General features: G+C 46.8%; 1 protein-coding gene across 2 annotated transcripts in view; it reads right to left on the bottom strand.

Annotated features, from left to right (window-relative positions):
• SHROOM1 (shroom family member 1) overlaps positions 1–23,570 on the bottom strand; it is a 291,553-nt gene extending 267,983 nt beyond the window's left edge. The window contains exons 1-2 of one of the 2 annotated variants that reach the window (XM_078653087.1): positions 23,390–23,486; positions 15,122–15,287 (exon numbers count right to left, since the gene is read on the bottom strand). The gene's annotated coding sequence lies outside the window, so the exon portion shown is untranslated. Of the gene's footprint in view, positions 1–15,121; positions 15,288–23,389 lie in introns of both variants that reach the window. The other variant, XM_078653086.1, reaches the window with a different exon arrangement.
• Positions 23,571–24,237: the final 667 nt, after the last annotated feature.

Here is a 24,237-nt window from a genome sequence, read left to right as displayed (position 1 = left end):
TTCCCCACCCCTATTGGATGACCAGTCACACACAATCAACAACATTCTCCCACCCCTCATGGATTACCCCTCAAACACAACCAACAACATCCTCCCAGCCCTCATGGTTTATCACTCACACACAACTAACAACATCCTCCCAGCCCTCATGGATTATCACTCACACACAGCCAACAACATCCTCCCAGCCCTCATGGATTATCACTCACACACAACCAACAACATCCTCCCACCCCTCATGGATTATCACTCACACACAATCAATAACATCCTCCCACCCCACATGGATTGCCACTCGCACACAACCACCAACATCCTCCCACCCAACACGGATTGCCACTCACACAACCAACATCATCTTCCCACCCCTCATGGATTACCAGTCACACACAACCAACAACATCCTACCACCCCTAATGGATGACCACTCACACACAACCAAAAACATCCTCCCAGCCCTCATGGATTATCACTCACACACAACCAACAACATCCTCCCAGCCCTCATGGATATCACTCACACACAACCAACAACATTTTACCACCCCTCATGGATTATCACTCACACACAACCAACAACATCCTCCTACCCCACACGGATTGCCACTCACACACAACCAACAACATCCTCCCACCCAACACAGATTGCCACTCGCACACAACCAACAACATCTTCCCACCCCTAATGGATGACCAGTCACACACAATCAACAACATTCTCCCACCTCTCATGGATTACCAGTCACACACAAACAACAACATTCTCCCACCCTTCATGAATTACCAGTGACACACTACCGGAAGTGTTGGAACCGGTGATGACAGGTCACCTAGGGTAGCCTGGCCTAGGGTAAGACACAATCACTAAAGGCACATGTGTAAAGGTTGCAGAACCACCCAACAGTAAATCAACGCAATTTCACTCAAAAATGACGCTACACCAATGTTTGGAAAAATACGAGCTGGTTTATAAAAATAATATTTGCTCTCTTGTCTTTAGAAATCTCGGTTCAGTACATTACATTTACTCATGGAATATTAAGATTTTCAAAGTTATTAAAATATTACACCTTTCATCTTCCCAACTTACTAATACATCACATTGGTCTCCAGGGAGCAGTGTCTCAAATTTTAGCACAGAAACATTAATAGAGATTACTTTCCTGTTCAGCCCCCAGATATCCTAGTTATAGGATCTCCAGTTTAACAAAGCCAACTCTTTCAGATATCATAGCAACCCCTCCTTCCCAAAGCTGAGTTTTTAGCAGGTGAACACCATATCTACTGAGTGAGCCTTCAGTGAAACAAGAACGTTTTGGCAATCCTCTAGAGTACCACAGGCATTCTACCCAGGCTGCTCCCTTGTAAATTGTACAGTGTTCTATAGTTGACCTTCCTCAGCTCTGAAACTCCTTCTTACTCTGTCTCTTTCGAATCTCTGTGAGGGAAATCCTTCAAGTTATCAGAATCGACCCCTCACTCCGCACTTTAGTGCTTTCAGACACCCTGAAGACTGAAATAAGGGGGGAAGTCTAAGCACCTCGCGCTTCTCCCCCACTCCCCTTACTTGTGATGAAAGTCGGCCTCACTCTTCAGCCCACACTTTCTCTCTGGGGCCTCAGTCGATCTCTCCCAACGTGAATCACAGGGCTGGGCTCCAGATTGCACCCGCCAGCCCCGTGAGGAGGTCGCGCTAACTCGCGCTCTGTGAGGAGCCCGCTCTCCGCCTCTTCCCGCCTCCGTGGATTCCCTTGCTGGCAGCGCACGCGCGAGGGAATAGCGGCTCTGACCGGCGGCTACTCCCCTTGTCAGCGCGGGTAGTGGCTCACCTCTGGGCCTGCTCGGTCCTAGGCCCCTCCTGTCAGAACAGTGGTCCCCGCCAAGAGTCTGCGCAGAGGCGCGTTGCCCAAATTCGGTCAGCGCCACACAGTGATCACCGCCGAGAGTCCGTGCAGAAGTGCGCCGCCCAAAACAACTAGCGCTACACTGCCGCTTCACATGGACTTCATGGCAGCGCCGGATCTTCCGCCTTAGGGTCCACAGGTGAGAGGAGGTGACACTGTCTGCGCTCACTCTCACTGGCAATGGGGTCCTGGTGTTACACCGAGGAGGAGCTAATCAAGGTTGAAGTTCCACGCTCCAAAGCACCAGTCCTCTAGCTCCTGCCAATTTCTCAATTCCCCTCTACTGGACAAGAGTGGGTCGAGGTTTGGTTATACACCTCACACCCTCCTAGGCTGGAGTCCCCCTGTCCAGGGTCAGCAGGATAGGGCTAACTGGGTCAGACTTAAAGAAGGAAAAAGGGGGGAATCATAAAAGGGGCCACCCTTAAAAGGCAAGCTTCCCAGTGAAGATTCTACCCTCTACCAGACCCTTCGCCTATACTCCAGCTGCTCCTCACTAACAAGACAAAATGGTTGCCCAGCATTCCGCCTTTTATAGGCTGACCCTCAGAGGTCCAGAAGGGACCAGAAGGTTCTGGAATGCCCTACTCTATCCTATGGGACAGATTCTAGGTTTGTCAGTTGGGACAGTTGGTAGCCACCATTTTGTGACTCCAACTATATTCCTATCAGAAAAGGTCTCTAGGCCTGAGGTGAAAAACTATGAGGGTGAAAGAGCGCCTATCCCCTTGACCAACACATTGAAAAAGCTAGTGGACACAAAAATTAATAAAGGTATGAGGGGCAAAAAGGGGACAAAATAAATATTAATTTGGAGGGACTACGCAAAAAGTCAGACAGGTCTAACAGGAAGTATTTGCACATCCCTCAAAAGTAGCACTAGTGACTAGCAGCAAAACCAATAGGTATGGCTGATAACTGAAAGGGTCTCTTCAGTGACTGCTGAGCTTATGTATTAGTATTGTGGAGGGGCAAGCACATTGATTAACAGATGTACGAGTACAGGGACGAGTGAGAGATTGCATGGATGAATGAAAGGAAGCATTGAGGCACTATCAGCATTGTTATTGCTCATGTATTAACGTTAGATGTGTAATAAACACTAACAAAAAAATAATGCAATGAACTCGGAAAATAGTGGTCTATATTGTAGCCACTTCCTTGGGCATCTCTTGCTCTTAGTGCACTCTATTTAATGGTTTACAGATAGCTTAATGCTGCATCCCGGAGTGAGGCCTCTATTGCTCCTAGGTGACTCAATTCAAACCTCACCGTAGGAGCTCTTTTCCCTTTTCATACATCCACGCCTTCGAAGACGCTCCCATAGAGAATGACGATCACCGGAATTCTTTGAAATTCAGAATGCCAGTAAAGACTTGGATACCTCCAAACTCTGCAGACTACAAACAGAACATGTACTTTGTGAACATCGCCTAAGTCCTGGGGAACACTCAGGACCCCCCTCAGGCTTTGCTAGGCAGGAGACAACTGTGTATATTATGTACCATCATACTTGTGAGCGGTCTAGCATTTCCGATTTCAATGCAACCATATAATTAAAGTAGTGATCATATGTTCAAGTTTGTAAACTCTTAGCATGAGCAGCAACTCTACGGTAACACAAAGCAAAGCGGTTACCTCATCATCAATGACCACAGGTGTCCCCTGTTATTACCAAGAACCGTTTTAGAAAAGTACCACACTCCAAAATGTTTGTTTGTGAAATAAAACCACCTATGTGAAAGTTACTATCCATGTTTAATACAAGTAACCTTGCGGTCTTCTCCACATCACAGTACTGCTACCTGAGTGTCAGGGAACTACACTGTCCCCAGATCTAGTCCTGGATTGCACTTGCCCCATTTTGCAAATCTCGCACTGCGATAAGCCGGCAACTGCTTTTGGCGGAACTGTACAGGAAGGATGCCCAAAACAACCCAATGCGATTTCATATTGTTTGTTTTTATACTTCAGAAAATTCTGCACTTAAAACATTAAGGGCCTCCACTCTGTCAGGTAATATAACGCTGTACAGTCAAAATACAGACATATCATCTACTCCCACTGTCAAGTGTAATTAATGTAGTCAGTCAAAGAAACACTCTCCTCATCTTCTTCCTAGGGTGTAAAGCATTCTATGCACCTGTCAGCTGAACTAAGTGAACGCAAATGAAATTCTAAGGCATAAACTGGATTAATAAAAATCTCTAAGCATAGAAATGTTATCCATCCTACTGATAATAATGGTGGAGTATTGAGTATCTTCTCTTGCCAGAGCCCACTTTGCTCATGCCGAAAACGTCTCTGAACACACACACACACTCTGCAGCATTGTCCTGCCCTTGAATGTCCTTTGAGAGAATGCACATGCACCAGTCAAACACATAGACACCAGTCCAAATGTAAACACTCCTAGCCAATCACGTATGCGATCTTGCGGCCGAGACAATTTCTGCATGATTATTGATTTGCAGCATTTATCTTGTCATTCATAATTTGCAGATGTTTCGCTCAAAAAGATAAAAAAATTACTAAAAATCCAGCTACACTTGTTGCTGCACAGTGAAAGGCCCTTTACACAGGTTAGCAGACCTGCTTTATATTGCTTATTGACTGACGTACCTGGGCTTTAAAATGGAACTAGTAAGGTGTAACCTTTGTCCAGATTGTGTAAACGTATGAAAAAATGACAAAATAAGCAAGTAATCCTATCGCATAATTTGCCTTTCCTTGCAGCATAATGTATTCAACCATGCCACCTAATCTGGGCCTCCCCCTGCCACATAATTCCTTTGCCCCTGCGTACAGCATATGAATCAAAAACTTGACCTGAACACACACTAACCTTGCAGCAAAATCAAGGAACAGTGAATACGACACACAATTCTACCTCTCCCAAGCCATTCCATGACACATGTAACCTGACTACACCTCCTTGGTGCTACATATAGTGCTTATTGCCAGTGTTGCTCTATTCGCAGGATTATTTTTTTTACTAGTTTTCCAGGCAGGGGAAAAGAGAGAACTGAAGTTCAAGGAAAAAAACATAGGCGAGTATCCAAGGAGGGCTCAATTTTTTGGCTCAACTTGGAGTTAAAACTTGGCTGACCTAATTAAAACGGGAAGAGTTATCTTTGGAATGTGTACATCAACAAACAACGTTCATATTCATCACAAAAGGTTTATAAACCATATGCAAAAGGGAACAGTTTGAAATATTTATTAATAAACATTGCATGGCTCCGTTTCATACTTCCAGTCCATGAGAATAGAAGCCACAAAAAACACACTTGTGCAGAAAAATGACACCTGCAGGTTAGAAGTGGCGTCCAAGGCAGGGCGGGTGTTTGGAAAGTGAGAGCTGCGGGGAGGGGAGCAGCTGGGGAGGAGACAAGCCGGGGGTATGGAGAGACTCAAGAGCCTGAGGGGAACAGAGAAATGTCAGAGAGCCATTTTTCAGACGGGTAAGTCGACTCCCGGGCTGTGCCTGAGCGCCTGTCCCCTCAGGGCGATGCCTCCCGCCCGGTGGGGGGGGGGGGGGAACAGCTGAGCCCGGCAGTCAACAGAACCAAAGGCATGGGAACAAAATGGCAACCACACCGTTGTAAAAGAATCAGTGTCAGTCCACAGACTTCTGCTCAGAAGGCCATGGACAGTGCCATTAAATGTCGGAGCTCCAAATGCGTAGTCTTGAATCCACCTCATGCCTCCTCAAACCACTTCCAGGCACTCTCAGCCTCTTATCTCACTCTTGCAGGCTCCCGATTCTCCCTCTCTAACGTTTTTTCTATCTTTCTCACCCTCTAACTTTATGTTTTGTGTGTTTTCCCCTCTTGTGCTTTCAGTAAATGTTCAATGAAGTAAAATAAGTGTCGGTGGCCTACCACTGGCTCAAATTAAGCACTGGCAGAACCCATTCTCTGTGTCATTTGATGCAGAAATCCCCCAAGGTTATCCAAAACAACCAGTTATAGTTCAGACGGATTCTACTTTAATCCGTTGCGTACTACCTCGCTAGTGCTGCCGTCGGCCAAAGCCCGATGCGGCCCCGCCCATTTTGCGGAAGTGCGAGAAAACCGGTAATTACTATCCATCAAAAACGCAGTTGCAATCACGCTCTCAGAGTCAGCCTGACACAGGAAAATCCAGGAAAGGTGCAAGCAAATTGGGGGTTTATTCAATATATATATATATATATATATATATATATATATATATATATATATATATATATGAGATGAATTTTCAGTTCAACTGCACCAACCCAAAAAATACTATATAATTATTTGTGGTATGCGTTTCAGTACTTCGATGCAATGGAGGGCCTCTCTGACCTCTCTCCCAAACTCCCATGGACCCGACAAACGCAAGTCAGTACCGACCTTGCTCCTCCTTGGAACAGTCCATCCTGAACCTAGGTCATCTCACCCCTCCACCCTACTGATTTTTTGTTGGGAAGTTTAAAGATTCACACCCCTGAATCTCACGGACAAAGCTACGCCCCTGCCCACTGGAGCCTACCTGAAGTGGTTGATGCAAAGAGCGGATAGTCATTGCATGTAGCTGAAGGGCCTTATAAAGTGCATTACCCCAATCCACTTCCAAAAACTTTAGAAGGCCTCTCCACTACCCCCAACTTGCATATTAGCAAGCAATTGGCAAAGTCAGTAGGCTTCGCCCATGCGAGGTATTGGCTTTGTCGGCGTGTTTTTAGCTGTGCTGTAATCTTATTTCTTCTTGCGGATTTTAGGAAAAGAGAAGGACGCTTTGATGTGAAGTGGAAGGTCATTCCATGCTTTGGTAGCGATATAAAAGAACGCATATGAATGCAATGTGTAGTAGTATTGGGGAGCGAGATGTTTGGATGGTTGGTGAAAGGATATAGGACTGTTCAAGTAGGTGGGACCAGGGCCGGACTGGCCGTAGCGGGCACCAGGCGTTTTCCCAGTGGGCGGTAGCGGTGCAGGAAGATTTTGTTTCTGTGGGCTGCAATATCGGCCCCCTGTAACAAAAGCAAAGCGGCAACAGTGCTCCTTCTCACTAGCACCCCCATTCCGCCCCCCTACCCGCGGGGCTGGTCCAGCAGAATTGCCAGGGCTTGTTTGTGGTCCTAGTCCGGCCCTGGGTGGGACCAAAGTTGTGGAGTGCCTTGCAGCTTCGAGTTGCTGTATTCAGAAGCACAAACGTTTACACCCATTATTGAGGTCACATCTTAATCTCCAAGGAGAATTGACATCTAATGGCTCACTCAAAAAAAAAAAAATGATTACATTCCCTGGAGGGGGGCACACTGTTAAGGCTGATGGTCTGAATGTGACAACTGTAGTTTTATTCTCCTGCGGTAAATTTGTGTAACACCTGCAGATATGTGCGTGCACCAACAGCCTCCAATCCCAGTGAGACCCGATGTGCCATTAACTATTGTAAGGTTGATATTTTTTTGTAAACATCCCTCTGACACTACCTCGTTCCTTTTTTCAAACATTTGGACCATATAATAATACTTAATCTGGACTGGAGGACGGTGTCGAGTAGCTGGAACATCACTACAGCTCCTGGTTGATGCAAGGGGACTTGGACTCCTTAACATGGAAAAGTATTTGGCAGTTCAACTACAACGGGCGAGTGGCAAGCTAGCAGGGCACTCCTTGGTTAATTCAGGCCTACAAGTTCCAAGCCTAACAAATGGCACATTGCAGCGACAGCTACTCCCTTGAAAGCGACCCTCCATGCCCTGTGCAATCTGTGATGGCATCCTTAACACCTTAGGAGCTCGTAAACAAACCTCCCCAGTGCTGCGCTGTCCATTATCCAGTGCTGAACTGGACGTCCAGCGGTCGCACGCAGCACTGGGGAGGTAGTGCCCGTGACGACCGTTGGCCGACGGCAGCACCTAAAGGGTTAACAAGCACTTTAGCAATCACTTCACAATCTCCCCTATACCCCAGTCACCTCACCACTAGGGCTCGAGTGTGGCATAGACCGAGTCGGAGCTCTGTTTTCAAATGGGGTATTGTATGGGTTTGAAACACTGACACAAGAATATGATATTCCAAGTGGACATTTCCTCACTTACCAAAAAATCAAATATGCACTTCATAATTTATGTTGTATACAAATAACTGACGCGCCAAGACACTAGGTCTTTTAGATGATGTACAGTCTGGGTAAAACCACACCTTTAATCAAATGGAGTTCTGGGGTCTTTACTGAAGACCTTGATCATGCACAAAAACTGTGAAACTAACAGAAATCGGACATGTTCAGATGAAGGGACAAAGTCCTCAAATACCCGCACAGGGTATCGCACAATGCTGACCCAGGTCCACACACTGAAATGAGCATACTTCACGCCCAAAAGACTCCACAGGATATATCCTGGGACTCCCTTTTTAGGTCTCGGCCTGCGTAGGCTGCGCTTGCGCAGTCTCGCTGGCGAGAAATTTTGTTTAAAGTATGGGGACTTGAACCCGCCCCTCTTCTCCATTGGCTGGCTTCCTAAATGGAGGACAGCAATTGGAGGAGAGGGGCGTCACTCCGTTGAAGACGGGATTCAGGGGTGTGTTTTTTACTTTCTTTCTGTTTTCTTTCTCTCCTCTTCCCATTGGCTGGAATTTTACATTCCAGCCAATGGGAAGAGGAGAGAAAGAAAACCACGCCCCGAATCCGAAAATGACGCTGCTTTCTCCGAGGCATTTCTGCTTCGCCTCAGAGAAAGATGGTTGTGTGCATGGCGTTGTCGGACCAGCCGCCCTGAGCTGGTAACTTTTCTACTACTGTGCAATTTCACTCCTGGTACGTCTGTTCGTATGTACAGTCTAGGGAAATCCACGCAGTCCATGACTGCATCCATAATCATGCTGCAACTATTTAATTGTAAAAGGCAGTGTCAGGAGAACTCTTTTACATTTAGATCTTTTGTGTTTTCTTGAATAGATCTTGGAGGCATTTTCATCCCGGACCTGCTCGCAGCGATGGCCGCCATTTTTTGATCGGCAGCGGCGCCCGGCTCTAACGGCGCTTAGCGATGCAGCTGATACAGCGGGACCGGGCCCTGCGGGGCAGCGAATCCCTACCTGCTGGGTCACCCGCAACGACAAGAAGACGGAGCACTCCGCAAGCTCCCTCGGAACTTGGGAAGCCTGCAAGACATGGCCACCTGCCCGGGAGATAAAGGATCAGTGCACCAGGCCTCGGAGGGCGAGTTGGGAGTCATGCCTGGAGCACAAATGGCCAGGAGATAATCCACCCTGCTTTATGTGGGCGCATGCGGCGGCTTTTCGGAGTCCCAGGAAGGACAGGCATGGAAACATGAGGTGGTTTTTTCCCTGCGTGAAGGCATCGACCACAACTGCCTTGTCGCCGGAATGCCATCAGGACAAGCGATCCTCTTGCTGGGCTTCCGGGGGCCAGCCCGATAGAAATCCCGCGGCCCCCGGCAACCTGGAATATGGACAGTTTTTCAGGAGACAGTAAGAAGTGTGTGGTACCGGGAGGAGTCGGCCGCAGCTGTTTAACACACGTGGATAGACAGGGGCTCAGTTTTCAGTGGACCCGCCACCATTTCAGAAGTAAGTGACGTGGCCGTACGCCTGAAACCCAGAATCGGTATACTTCGTGGGCTGAAAAGTTTGCCCTCGCCGCCCAGTGACTCGCGTTTCAGACTTGGGGAGCGTCGTGCTTTACAGTCTGTGCTTCGGAAGTCGAGTCAGGGGGCGGGGGGGTCACAGGGGGTTGAGGTGAGGGTCATGGGTACTATGTGGAAGGCGGTTGCGGGGTACCCGAAGATGGCTGGCTGACTGCTTGACAAGGAGGGTTGCTGTAGTGGAGAAGTAGGAGGGATTACTCCACCAGAGATGAAGAGTGGGAGGGGTCACTGGATGTAGAAGGATGTTGTGTTGGAGTAGCAGAGGCTTGGGGGGGTTGTGGGTGAAGAGCAGGGTATGGGGGCGAGAGACGGTGGAGTTTACAGGGGCTATGGGGTTTATAGAGAGGTAGGCTCAGACGGCAAAGTTCAGGGCTGGGAGGTATGCAGGGTTCTCGGATTTGCAGGGCTTGTGATGATGGTCAGTGGAAAGCTGCTTGATCGAGGGCCATGGACGGGTACATTTAGGAAGGTGGGTTGTGGTCTATTTTGGAGGGTTCAGACTTTGTTGATGGGCACGGTGAGGGTGGTGACTTGAGATGTGGCTGCATAGTTTACAGATGGGGTTTTGTGGATGGTAAAGTCACACTGTTTTCAGTGCGCGGTTTTCTCCTATAAACCATTGCCATCAGGTGTGCTAGTGTAACTAGTCCAGTGGCCAGAAATCGTGACTACAACACCCAGAATACAGTTTGTTGTCACATAAAAGCCCAAGACATACAGTGAGGTGGTCACTGAGGGCAATTTATGTATGATTAAATAGGACCATGGGATTCCATCCTCACACTCCCTCACCATTGGCTCTTCCTTCAGACCACTGTACCTAAGCTTTCACTCAGGCTTTTACTCCTCCCCCACCCCGTAAATTTTGAGCCCCTCTCTCTGACTGGTATGTCTCCTCCTCCATACTCCCTTTCCTTTTACCCCCAAATTTCACCTCCCCCACGTTCCCTTAATGTTGTGACCCCACCCTGTTATCTTCACACTCGTTCTTTTAACAGCCTCACCTTTGGGCACCCGTTGACACCTTTCCTCTTACCGCAAGCCCCAACCACTCCACCCGGTTGGCGCCTGTTTCCAACGCCCTGTCTGACCCTCGTCAACCCACTGTTGTTTCACTCTCTGGCAGCACGTCAGGAGTCTTGCAGCCTGGAGAAGGGAGACTTGTATCTAGAGGACAGGAGGCCTCCAGTGCGGGATGGGACATTTCTCACTGTTGCACAGGAGACCCTCGGCCGGGCCGGAGACTTTGTGGGATAGAACCGCCCCCCTCGGCGGCACAGAAGACCCCAGCCGTTGCATATCATGGGCAGGACCAGGCACTTTACACGGGACACGGGAGAACCCCCCCCTTTTCAGGATCGGAGACCACGAGGGACAGGAGATCTCCTTCCTCTTCTGATGAGGGAAGCACGCAGGGCAGGATCCCCCCTCACCCCCCTTCATAGGTCAGGAGACCTCGGCCACTGGTGATTTAGAAGCCAGTCTGGGGAACAGTTTTGTTGCTGTGGATGTTACTCTTTCAAGTATTTGCATAATGCCCTACCAGTCAGTATCCAAGACCTTTAGGCCGGCGGATCATTAGATTATGTGGGGCTCTGTGTGTGTGGGGAACTCTGTATGTGTGGGGGACTTTGTGTGTGTGGGGGACTTTGTGTGTGTGGGGCGGACTGTGTGTGTGGGGGGGACTGTGTGTGTGGGGGGGACTGTGTGTGTGGGGGGGGACTGTGTGTGTGGGGGGGACTGTGTGTGGGGGGGGACTGTGTGTGTGGGGGGGGACTGTGTGTGTGGGGGGGACTGTGTGTGTGGGGGGGGCTGTGTGTGTGTGGGGCTCTGTCTGTCTGTGTGTGTGGCTCTGTGTGTGTGGGTGCAAATGCAATAGGTCTCGCATTTGCGAGCGATTAAGCTATTGGCATTGTAAATGACAATGCCATTTATTTATGTTTTTAAAAAAAACAAATTTAAAAAAATGTCATGAGCAATGCCAATAGCTCTAACTTTAACAAGGCCGAGACCATTGCATTGTAAATGCTTGTTTTGCCTTGGATGCAATGTCCCGGATGCTGATCTCCCCCTCATGATACATTCCTGTGCCTGATCACATTGCCCCTAACTCAGGCCACAGGGCACGCAGTCCAAAACACTCTTGAGTCTTGCATCTGGGTCTTCACCCATGCCCCAATCACGATAAAGCATTTGAAAGGTTCATTGACATAGCCTTATTACCAGTGCGACCCACTATTACAATGAACTGGACAAACACCTCCCCCTCATTGGCTGTGGGTTGGCGTTCATTCGCAATTCAATGGTTGAACACCAAACATGGACACCTGCATAGAGAAGAATTCAGCGGTCTGAGAAGGAACCTCAGTCACGTATCTACAAGATCAGAACTTGAGGAAAGTCCTTCTCCTACCTTGCAGCCTAATCCTGGAACAAACTCCACCTTCAGCTCCGGCAATCAGTGCCGGCTTTTGGGCGGTGCGAGCGGTGCCACCGCACCGGGTGCCAAGGTCAGGTGGGCGCCATTCGTGCTCTGAAATCGGCACCAGTCGCATTGCCCAAAAGCCTACACTGTTGTCCCTCTGTCTTTTCCACGATGTTAAATGTCGTAGAAATAGAAGGAAAACAGTGTTAAACAGATCAGGAGGCACGCTTTTATGCCCACCCATACACTGCAGTTAAAGATTTGCTTTGGAAACAGAAAATAAAATAAAAGGTTTTGCGTGAACCTTCGGGGTCTTTTATTTAATTGATCTAGGCACATAGAGCCGAGCTCCACTCTCTACTTTCACTTTCAGTATGACTTTTTACAGCCTTGATTACTAGACATTCCACGCCAGCTTAATTTTGTGCAATTCACTTTCAGTTTATTAATTAAAACATGTAAGTTTTAGGAAGGGCCAGCTCTGTTGAGCTGCAACATATAGTATGGGTTTAAAAGCAACTGCTGCTGCATTATTTTCTTCCAGCATTTTTCATGCAACAATAAACATGTCACAGTAACTCTGGCGATTAATATTCTTTCCGGAAGGAGAGACATTGGAGCTTTATTAAGTGGAAGTTTTGATTCATTGTAAGGTAGCACAGAGGGTTAAGATGCCTGCTGCAAAGAACATGTACCATGCACATATTAAAGAGCCTATAATATAAATAAGTTAGTAGGTTACTGCTTTTGTCAGAGATATTCTATTGTTACTTGCTGTTTGTAAGTTAAAATCCTATTGTAGAACAAGGAGCTAACTGTCATCGAACCTCTGCATGCAAACTACAAGGTATAGATTGGAGCGTTATGATTTTTCACTGGTCGTTCATTATCCTAATGTTGCAAAATGGGTTCATTTGGGCAGAAATCAATTCTTATTATTAAAGAGAACCCCAGACCAAGCACGCTTAAATTATACTGCCTACGTGTATGGGTGCCATAACTTCTTTTTCAGTCCTCTGTCTTATGTAATGTTTCCCATACACTGATTTACACATGTATAATTGATTCAGTGGTATAGCAAGGGGGGGGGGGGGTTCACCCCAGGCGGCATGAGTTTTGGTGGCAGCGGCCTCCCCCCACTCTTACCTGTCATCTCAGTTCGAAATTCCCCCCACTCTTCAATCGGTTGCCGTGGTGTAGCAAATGCAGTGACCCCCACGGGCAGCCAAAGGAGCTAGCTACACCACTGGATTGATTGTCTCGGTGTAATATTCGTGATGTCAGAGGATCTGACACACTAAACTGGTATGAGTGGTGCTATAAAACTAATTTAATGCATCTGTGAGAGAGTAGTTATGAAGAGTTGAGGGGCACAGTTGAAGAGTGGTAGTGAGGGAATCCCTAACGAAGGTGGTCATTGGGGGGCGCCACCAAACATTGTCGCACAGGGCGCCACCAGCGCTAAAGCCGGCCCTGCCGGCAATCTCCCACACTGTCCCAGTTCAGGAAGGAGCTCAAGACCTGGCTCTAAGGAGGGCACAAAACACTCAACGGAGCCGCCCCCCAGCACCTTGAGGCCCTAACGGGTGAGTAGTTGCGCTTTACCAACCATGATTGATCAATAGCCATAGCTGTGACACAATGCTGGAGGCAGAAAACACAATAACCAGCGCTGATGTACAACACGGTGCTACTATATAGATTGTAGAGTGAATGGGACGTTAAGCTTACGGATGGCATAACCTAATACTGGTTGCCAAAAATGTTGTGGCAGAGCACAAAGTAGATGATTGGGTGCAGGGAGGGGACGTTGGGTGCAGGGAGGGGAAGTTGTGGATTGTTTGTACGAAAAAACATAAAGGCTTATTACCATAAATGTACTGATGAACACCAACCAACAAACAATACAAAAAGAACAATGACCCAGTTGATATCTAAACGAAATGAACCAGTATTTATTGTAACATACCCTTGCTTACAGCCAATGAAAACATGTAAAGACTTATTGTAAGATTCATAAAAAGAATAAGTGTCATTGGGTTGGACACCATGAACGCATACTAACATAGCCCTTGGACAACCGAGTAGCATATAAGCACTATAAAATGCAATTTCTCAACTGAGAGAGTGTAAAAGAGGTACTTCCAAACAAATTATTTGGAATGAGTTTCAACGCTGCAGCGTCCAAAGATGGTTTGGTTCAGGCAGGATCAAATCTGAATAAATGAGGAAAATTGGTTACCAAGAAAATATAGGTGGATATAACCAGTCCCAAAACTCTGTTCCGTAGCACTTGACTTTCATTTGAAATGGGTGCTTCGGTTCCGGCCTCTGCAACAGTTTCATTTTGCGAAAAACCACAAGGTGTATATCCTTGGCTTTGCTTTCTTTTTGTGGCCAAGCGATCCGTTTCTTTGTGTAACCTCAGTTCATTTGCAAGGAATTTTAAACACAGACTGATGTCACTTCCTGTAGAATGTTAGTGGTTCACCTCGAGTTTTCCCACTTGATGTTAATGATGACCACCGTCTTAGAGTGGCCTAAAGCTCGGTACTATAAATCAGAAGCACAAAAGACTGGATTCGTAAAGCCACTGACATTGTGAATGCAAGATCACAACGCGCAGACGTCGACGCATGCATTTTTAATGGACTTTATGAATCACGGGGTAAGCGTTTCAAAACATGTGAAACACAAGGGAAAGGGTGCAGCCAAGGGATGGTCTCCCCACTCCTGCAATTTACAGTGGAATTTAGATTGCTATGTGACTATTTTATGTTTGCAAAGCATGAAATGTTCTGTGCCTGCGATTGGTAGGCGGTAACCAGTCGCAAGTGAACGCTGTCAAAATTTGACAGCTTACGCCCTTCAGCAGAGGCAGAGGCTGCAGTGACATTGGGGAGCAACCAGAGTGTTTCCAGTAACCACTGAATCCATCTCCAGAGGTCACATTCATGGTGTGACACTGGTCGTGGCATTGTGACCCCTGTCTATTTATCAGACATGGGTCCTAATGCAGCAACAGTGTAAAAGATAGGATGGGGGTGAGATGTCCCTCGGAGGCCTCCATCTTTGCAATGAGCCGCATTCAGTTTCCTGCTTCAAATCAAAACAAATAAATAATTTGTAGAGCGCGCTACTCACCCGTTAGGGTCTCAAGGCGCTGGGAGGGAGGGGAGTCGCTACTGCTCGAACAGCCAGGTCTTGAGTGGTTTCCTGAAGGAGAGATGGTCCTGGGTCAGCCGTAGGGGGGTGAGGAGGGAGTTCCATGTTCATTAAGATTCTGGAGGCAGGTGGACAGCTGAGGTTCCTGCATATTGCAAAGGGAGAGATTGGTTGCAGCGCAACGCAAAAACTGTCCTGCAACAAACCTCTTTGGTGCTGCTCCGTGCCCCAGACGTGTAAAAGGAGCGCACCCCCCGTTTATCCTCCCAGGAGTCTCAGTATGTGCGACATAAAATGCCCCAAACTGAACGGCTTCAATTGGGACACATTTCCAAACAGCTGTGAACTGCCACTATCCCAGAATTCAGCAGTTTGAATCCTGTGTGATCTCCATTGCTCCCCCACAACTTGTGCCCATAGAGCCCTCCACGGCCTCCCATAGGGGCACAGGATACAGTCCAATTCCCTCTGGCTCATGGACAGCACAAGGCCAGAGTGACAGCAAAAAACTCTCTTCATGCGGCTCATAAGTGACAGTACCTGAGGATGCAGAACGCAACATCACTTTACACTAACTAGCCGTAGCTTGGATTGGCTGAGAAGGCATCTCAAATCTGCATAACTGTCCAGCATCACTCTGTCCCACGTGAGCCATTCAGACAGTCCTCATCGCCTACAACACTCACAGTCCTTCTACACTTTCCTCTAGCAGCTAAACACATCCATTTTCCACCAAACGCCCAAACTGCTTTCACCTCCTTAGATACACCAAGACCATTGTACCCTGAAGACACCCCAAGTGTTCCTCCAGCACAATACACATCCAACATACATTATGGTAAATACGATAGATGGTATTCTCTTCCAGGGGAGCAATGCCATTTTCCCCAGCAAGGGTGGGTAAAGAGAAAAAAAATGCAGAAAAGACTCTTCGGTCCTTTTCTATCAACACATTTCCCCAAGACACCGGATGGGCGAATCCCTTTGATACATTAGGCGCTACGAGCCGAGGGTGAAACAAGGGAAGTGAGCAAGGAATGGTGGCACATTCCAGCGGTTACCCATCATCTGGCCTGTGAGCTCGGGAGGCATCCATATATACCATACATTCAAGCTGTGGCGTCACTGCCTCAGACTCCGGGTGGTGCACAATTAACACAAACAGGTGCAGAGTGAACATTCACTTCTAACGAGCCCGGTAACGTATAGATCACATACCAGCATGAACAGTTAGTGGGCAGTAACACTGAGATACAGCAAAGCGCAGCCCGGAATCTATTTCTGAGAACAGTGAGCGTGCCAAATTGTTTTGTTCCTCCCCGCCTGAAGCCAACTGCTGCTCCCAGCATGCGGGTGGGGGGGAGAGTGGGGCGGGATTTGGGGGGGGGGGGGGATGGGCATGCGCAGGGGGCAGAAACCTGCACGAGGAGCCCCGTGACGTGTCATCATTCGACTTATTAACTAGAGTTAACATTGTCAGCTCTCTGACACTGCCTCCTGTCCTATTCTGTTCTCTCAATAATTCTCGAGGGATCCTGGCATCTTTCTGTCCTCCTTCGCCGTCCACGTTTCAGTCACGTGCTCTTAACACAAGTAGGACCTTCTCAGGTAGTGCCCCCACCAGAGCGGGCACCCCGTAGTCATTCTCCAGGCTCAGGGCTCCGACTCGCTTGGCCCAGAATACTCCGGGACCACTGAAAGCCTGACTGTGTCCTTCAGCACCCAGCAGGTTAACCACTAAGTCATGAGCCCTAGTTCAAGGAAGGAACCTCCCACTGGCTGCTTTTTGTAATTATAAAATATAATAATAAAGGTTCAGTGGGCTACTCAGGCCTCTGGTCCCCGGTGCCACTGTACCAGGTGCACAAATGGAAGCGATGCCCCGCCCCTGGCATTGCCTCCTGTATGGATCCCATCTCGAAGCTTGATGACGTCTACCTAAAACAAAACCTGGAATCTTCAAGTAATTAGGTATTAAAAAACAAAAAAAGACAAAAATAAATAAATTAAAAAAACACACAATGCTCCACCCAACTCATTCTTTGCCCAATGCTGGACTCGCTGGCCGTCATCTCAGACAGCCTGAGTAAAACACAATAACAGTGGTATCAAGAGATGGTCTGACATGGCGGGATACCATCTACATTCGCCAGAAACAGTGCAACTGGAAGAGCACAAAACATTTCACCCCAGCAACAACTTGTACTCCAAAAATGTCAAAAATCACTCCCATAAGTGTGTCCTGGTCTTTGAAAGTTTACTTTCATCCCCAGAACCACTGGAATTATGTGATTCTGCAATCATGGAGCTTTCCATCAAATTTTGGATTGATAACCTTTGCCACATAATGTGCAATGTGCTACAGAAATTGTAGATTTCAGCAAAAAAATATTAGCTGCCTGAAATGGGTGAAAGGTCACTATAAAAGCATCACAGGAGATGTGTAGTTGGACAGTGCTGGATCCTTTGCAAAGATGAACTAGTCCTTTTTCAGCTGCTGATTGCGGTATTTAGGAGACACTAATGAGGTGAAACGTATGCCCAAACATTAATCATGGGCGTTAAAATGACAAAACAGCAACATTCTGCTGCCACAGATTGTGCTAAAGTATGCTGCATAATGTGCTTTCTCTTGCCACATTATTTAGTAAGTCCTGCCACGTCATGTGGCCCTCTATTGCTATGCAAGTCCAGTGGCCCTGCCTTTAACCCATCACATGGCGGAACTGCATTGGCTTCTGGAACAGCCACACACCTACTTCAAGGAGCTTAGTGTTCGGATCTGCACCATTCGGTGTAGAGAAGACACCAGCTATCGGTCCTCGTATGCCCACTGCGCCCTCCGAACCAGTGTCCTTTGTGTATTTTACACTATAATTGTCATTGAACGGTGATGGGGTGGCGGGGTTGGGGTCTGTGCTCCTTCACTCCCTTGAACCCTTCTCTTCCGAAAAGTCCAGCACTGTTCCTTCACGCTGACCAGCCCATCAGACCTTTTGGGTGGGGTGGAAGCGGATTCTTCTTGCCTGCCTTTGGTCATCTATGGCCCTGAGAACCTTAGAAGAGCTTACACGCAAGGCACAAAAAATATATCCATTGCGCTGCAACTTAACTATAATTAGTAAGTGACCTCAAAAGGACTAAAGGCAGTTTTGGCCACGTCCAGGATGGAGTTCCGTGGTCTGTAGGTTACACACAGATCTGACCAGCAGTACATTAGCACACATATGTTAAGGAATGTGATTCTGTGGCTGCAGCATTTTCTGCTTAGGTGTTACAATTAAGCAGATTAGGTGCAACCTTTGTCTAGGCAGTGTTAACATTGTAAGCTGGCAAAATTATGAATACCACAATAGAGTGTGCTACCTTATATCGCATAATATTTTTTTCTTGCAACATAATTTAGTTATCCCTGCAGCATAACTTGCGCCTCCCCTCCTGCATTACTCCAGTGATCCTGACAATGGTACAGCGTCTTTATTTTGTGATACAAAGTTGCCAATGGGTTGTTAGAAGCTCTGGGCAGCAGCTCCACCTGAAAGCAGTTAAACCCAGGTGCGACCCATACAGGTAAGAGCGGAGGGGCGCTGGGGCGAAGTTGACAGAGGATGGGATAGGGAAAATAAAATAAATAAAACCACTTACCTTGCACTCGCCGAGTTGGGGATGGGGTGAGCACAAGGTAAGAGGTTTTATTTATTTATTTTATTTTCCCTATCCCGACGTCAGTCGACTTCCCCCGCCCCACCACTCTTGCCTGGAGCAACCGCGTCTGGCTAAACCAGGGCTTTCCAACCTTTTGTATGATAAGAACTACTTATGTTCAATGAACATCATCGCGAGCTACTATTATTAGTATTGTAATAGTGACCACATCGGTCAAGATTACATTAGTGACCACCTGCAGCAATGTTATCTTCTAGGTGCATTAGTTGCCAATGGTAATGGAAAAAAAAAAGCTTTGTCAGCTTGGAATACCTCTATGTATCTAATACAAATCAACCAAAGACAGTGGTGTGGCGTAGCAAGGTCAGGTGGTAACCGGTGCGCAAAATTTCTTGTCCCCCCCCCCCCCCCCCCCCCCGGCTTGACAAAATGGCAAAAATATGTGTTTAAAACACAAATTTTTGCCATTTTGTCACCCTCCTCATTGATGACACCCGGGGCGGCCGGCACCCGCCACACCCCCCTTCCTACTCCACTGGCCAAAGATGCAGGGCTTTTTTTGTTTACAATGACGTAGTCTCGGATTATGTTGTATCCACACCTTGTCTCACTAGTAATCCAGACCACATACATTCATAAACCAATCATACCAACCACCCCTGAAACTTGCGGTTGCAACGTATTGGCACAAAAACTTGTAGTTAGTAAAGTGATAATTGTAATTTATTAAGACAAAAAGATACAGTGCCCCTGCCACGAAAGTAAAAACATTAGTAATAATTATCCCCACATGATTGATCACTCAAAAAAAATCGGCATTTCATTTATTTTGGAAATGTACCTATTTTTCATCAAACATCACCTTAGGAGTTCTGCAAATACACACCTTTTTACCTGGACTACGGTTTTGGCCTACACATATTAATTGAACCAAGCAAAAGGTAGTGATTCAGTAGGCTGGGCTACACACAGGAGAGCCACTGACAGGTAGCCGGGGAGTTACCAGTAGCTCACGAGCTAGTCTTTGGAGAAGCCCGAGATAAACAGAGGCCCTGCTTCAAGTAACCTATTACAGTGCTACTGTTTCTGCTCTCATTTCCCTGTTCCTTTATGTCCTGGCTCACCCTGAAACACAAATAATTGATTGGCTCGAACAAAGGCCTTGGAAGAGGCATATATCCTCAGCACACACCGCGCGACTGTATCCGGGAGCGAGGTGCGGCCTGGAGGCACACACCGTGCTCTTACCTTTCCAAAATGGCGTCTGCTGTCAAGAGAGGAACTTTCACATTTTCCTATCCTGTTCTCCAGCATATGAAACTCAAAATTACCCAAAAAATTGCACCACACAACCCCCTAGATCACGATTGTTTCAAAAGGTTCCTATTGTAAACATTCTCTCTTTTTTAGTGAGTCACTGTATGAGCCTCCGGTAGACATTCAAGCATCTGAGGCTAGGTAGAGGCTTTTCAAAACAGAAGTAATCAGAATTGGCGCCAAGGAAATATTCACTAGCAGGACACCACAATGGCTCTCAAAATGTCTTTGGGTGCCATTAACCATATTAATGCATTCAGGGAGTTGTAGTCAGTTCAATGAAATGAAAGTGTATTTTGAAAAAAGAGCATCTCGGAGTACAAACATCGCTCCCAACGACAGGTTTCAAATCCCAAGGTATAACATTGCTGAATGCACCTATAGCAAACCGCTACAATCAGGGTTTTAAGTGGGACAGGTCTTTCCAGGTCTCAGGCCTGTAGTAATTAAAAACGAGCTCTTTATTCATGTCCTTTACTCCAGTGGCAAAAACACATGAACAATGAAAGTACAAAGTGTTAAAGTAATCCATATCAACAATTTAGTTCCTGTTTATATTTTACATGCATTATTTGAATCTTGCATTCCCTAAGAGTGTTTGCTATTTCCAGGATGATCTGTTTCTGCATTTTGTTTTACCTGTAGCAGATTACTCTTGGAAAGTGCATACTTTGAACTGAGTCGCTTCTAGGTGTTTCTAATGGGCCTGAAAATAGTGCCAGTTTATAACAGTGTCTGTCAGTGGGTCAAAAAGGTGAATACATGGTCATCCAATTCTTGGCCTCTCTGCAGAACACACAGAGCAATGGTCAATTATTTCAGTCCTAATGGTGATTCTGTGCAAATATGTGAGACAGGGATACACATTTACAGTTGCTAAAATATCCACAAGGCAAAAGTAAAAGAAAATATGGCTCTTTATGCGAGTGGATGATTTGTGTGTTGGTGGGGATTATAAATTAAAGGAGAAGCTGTGCATTAAGGAGAGAGTGAAAAGAGGGTGCTAAAGAGGAAAGAGAGGAGGTGTAGGATAGGCAGATAGACAAGATGTGGTGAGAAAGATGTTGTATTTGTCTAACATAGAAGGAACATAACAGGAGTGGTTGTGACACTCTGGAGAACACTACCCCTTCCACGGGCCTCAGAAATGTTTAATTCAATCTCACAATTCCAGAATTAAATTATTTTCAGTATTTACGATTTGTAACATAGTCGTTGTTACTCATTTCAATTCACTAGCTAACAACCATTGACAAAGTCAATAGTTCTGGTTGGTTTTATATCTAGATGCAATAAGAGGGAGCTAAGAACGGAACCAAAATAATAGGTGTGAGACACAGTGTGGAATTCACAGGCATTTAGTTAGGTGTGTAAGCCACACCCTTAATTACATAGGCCATGGGCCTTTGAGAGACCCCTTACTTTTTTCCTCCCACTTTAAACCCTGATTACACTCTCTTTTTCCAGAAACTAGAGATGAAAGTGATGCAAATGAATGCAATAGTCTGCTCTGGAAATGTCCTGTGTCATTTGTGAATACTTCATATAGTGCAGTATTTTATCTTGGATTCGGTCTCTTAAACGTGTAATACACAGACTCCAAGTAGCCTAACTCCATGCAAGTATAACATCCAGCCCAGGTGTTTTCTTTGCAATCCAAGTCTTAAACACCGGTTTACAGCCCTGCCAAGTTTCCAGGTCAATGGGGACGAGCTGCTCTAGTCCAGATTTTTTATATTTTGAGTCTTGTTTATCCCAATATAAAAACCAGGACTACAAGTCCCAGAATTCCAAGGAAAAACGTGTTCTGGAGCAGCTCATCAGACATTAAATTGGGAAACTTGTCAGCTGGGTGTTTATTTTATTAGAATGCTGAGGGGAAAACCTGGCCTGGGAGAGCAACTCACTGCTACTCACCCATGGTCCTGGGAACCTTGAGAGATCTTGGGTTATAACAGAAATACAATACAATACAATACTTCGACTTGCTACAGAAACAAGCGCTCTGGAGCGGCTTTCCTTTTCTTTGGCAGTTTTATGTGCCTACATGTATTCCTGTGGCGCATAACCTTCGCCACGCGCTGAAACCCCACGTGCAAGGATTCCCAGCTCACCTTATGGTTCACCGTGTGAAACTCGCTCTTTACACGGCTGCCGTGTGATGAGCGCCTTACCGCATTCCACAGGTGGCATTGTGTGAGGTGACAGGTCTGTGGAGGAGCGGTTTACACAGGTATCTGGTGGGCGTTCTGGAAACGTTTCTCGAACGAAACAATGACAGCTAAACCTACAGACCAACAAACAATCACCACCCAGATATGAAAGTGCGCACCACCACGCCGACTGCACTAAAGCAATTTCCCTACAGCACCTTGCGCGGGGAATTCCTTTTTCAAGGAGTACATTTGGCGTTAACCATATGGCTACATCCCAAGGACGCCTCGTTGCCAGTTTAAGGCCTTTGGTCGCTACTTTCTGAAGCCCGTCCCCGTTTATTTAAGATTTTTACATAGAGGCGGTTTTCTCCATATCGGATGTCTGTGGATATACATGTAATTATCTCGAGACAATCGTGAATCTCTCGATAAACTAATATAATCAGTTCTTTGCTTGAATGGAATCAATTGTCAACCTTGAAAACAATGACTTGTAAAAGTGAAGTCCAGGGGCGGAAAAGTTGTGTCAGTGTGAAAAACAGCGACACATATTACAGTCCTCCTGTTACATTTGACCAAGACACGCAGGGGATTATTTAAAAGCCCATTGCGCCGCCAGTGCGTCACTTTCAAAATGGAAAAAGTGACGCAGCGGCGGCGCAAGGGGCTTGTCAATAAGCCCACTAGTTAGCATTGGAAGCAAACATGCCATGCCATCTGTGTTTTGCTTTTTCCAATGTATAAAGGTATAATCGCCTAACATATGGCATCATTGCATTATACATCCGAGGTCTGTCCTATGCCAGGTATAAGCTGCAACAGGTGTTACTGTTACTTTGCATTCTTGTACCCCAGCATTTATAACAGGAAAAGCAAAACCACAAGTCCCAGAATGCATAGGGAAAAACATCAAGACGCGACAATCTACTAATCCTTGGCGGCGACAGTTTTAGGTCTGTCTAAAGTCCACGTAACAATGAGGCTAGTCCCCTCCCTCGGTTACGCGGTTTAACAGAATATTTAGCGCATTGAAGCGGCACAGGCGCTATACCAATGACATGAAACATAAAACCACGTTGCAGGCTGTAACCAAGTCCAAAGAGCTCACCTGCTGCTCTCCTGCCCTGTAACCTGCACCGCCGGTAAGCAGGCGCCTCGAAGCCCCATAAGATTCTCGCCCAGCGAAGCGCTGCGGATGAAAGTCCAATGATCCGTGGGTTCAGCCCACTTGCGAAAACCGGTGAGAGTCCACGGTTTCCTTGGCAGCTTCTGTGTGCCCATAAAGGTGAACCGGCCAGTTCCAGAGGCTCCGCCAATCGGCGAGAGGGGGGCGGCTCTGAGGCAGGAACCTGAAACTCTGATGTCACAGGGGAAACATTTCCACCTGACCCAGATCCACTCATGCGAAAAAATGCAAACACCAACGGGGCAGGGGATTAACGTCCGCAAAAATCTGCGTTCGCTGCGAGAGCTGAAATCGGCGGCATTTTGGGCGCAATACTAAATGTATTTGTTTTTCTCCGCGAGTTGGACGAGTCCTGAGATTGCCTATACATGGTACGCCCAGCCCCCTGGATATATAATGTACAAAGACACGAGCGGAGGTGTACTAGAAAACAAGCACAGAAGGGCTGGGGACCCACTCACACCTGCCCTAGGGGTGCCCACTCTAATAGTTGTTTGCCAACATCTGTCCATTCTTTCTGCGGCCTCGCTGCAGCAAGCGCGAGCTGTACATTGCATCCGGTACATCGGCACATGCTTTGGCTGTAGTGACTTTCTTGTCTATTTCAATTCCCTGCTCCTGATTATTATTTTTTTTAGTACATATTCTTGGGTTTATTTTTCCCCTCAAGCATTTACAATTCTTGATTTTTGATTTATTGAGTGTACCTTCCACTCCTAATATGGGAGGGGGGGGGGGGTAAATGTCCTTTTACGTTGTAAGTTTCCGTT

This window comes from Lissotriton helveticus, chromosome 7 (assembly GCF_964261635.1).
Source record: "Lissotriton helveticus chromosome 7, aLisHel1.1, whole genome shotgun sequence".
NCBI classification, from domain to species: Eukaryota; Metazoa; Chordata; class Amphibia; order Caudata; family Salamandridae; genus Lissotriton; species Lissotriton helveticus.
This window is presented reverse-complemented; position numbering and strand designations above follow the sequence as displayed.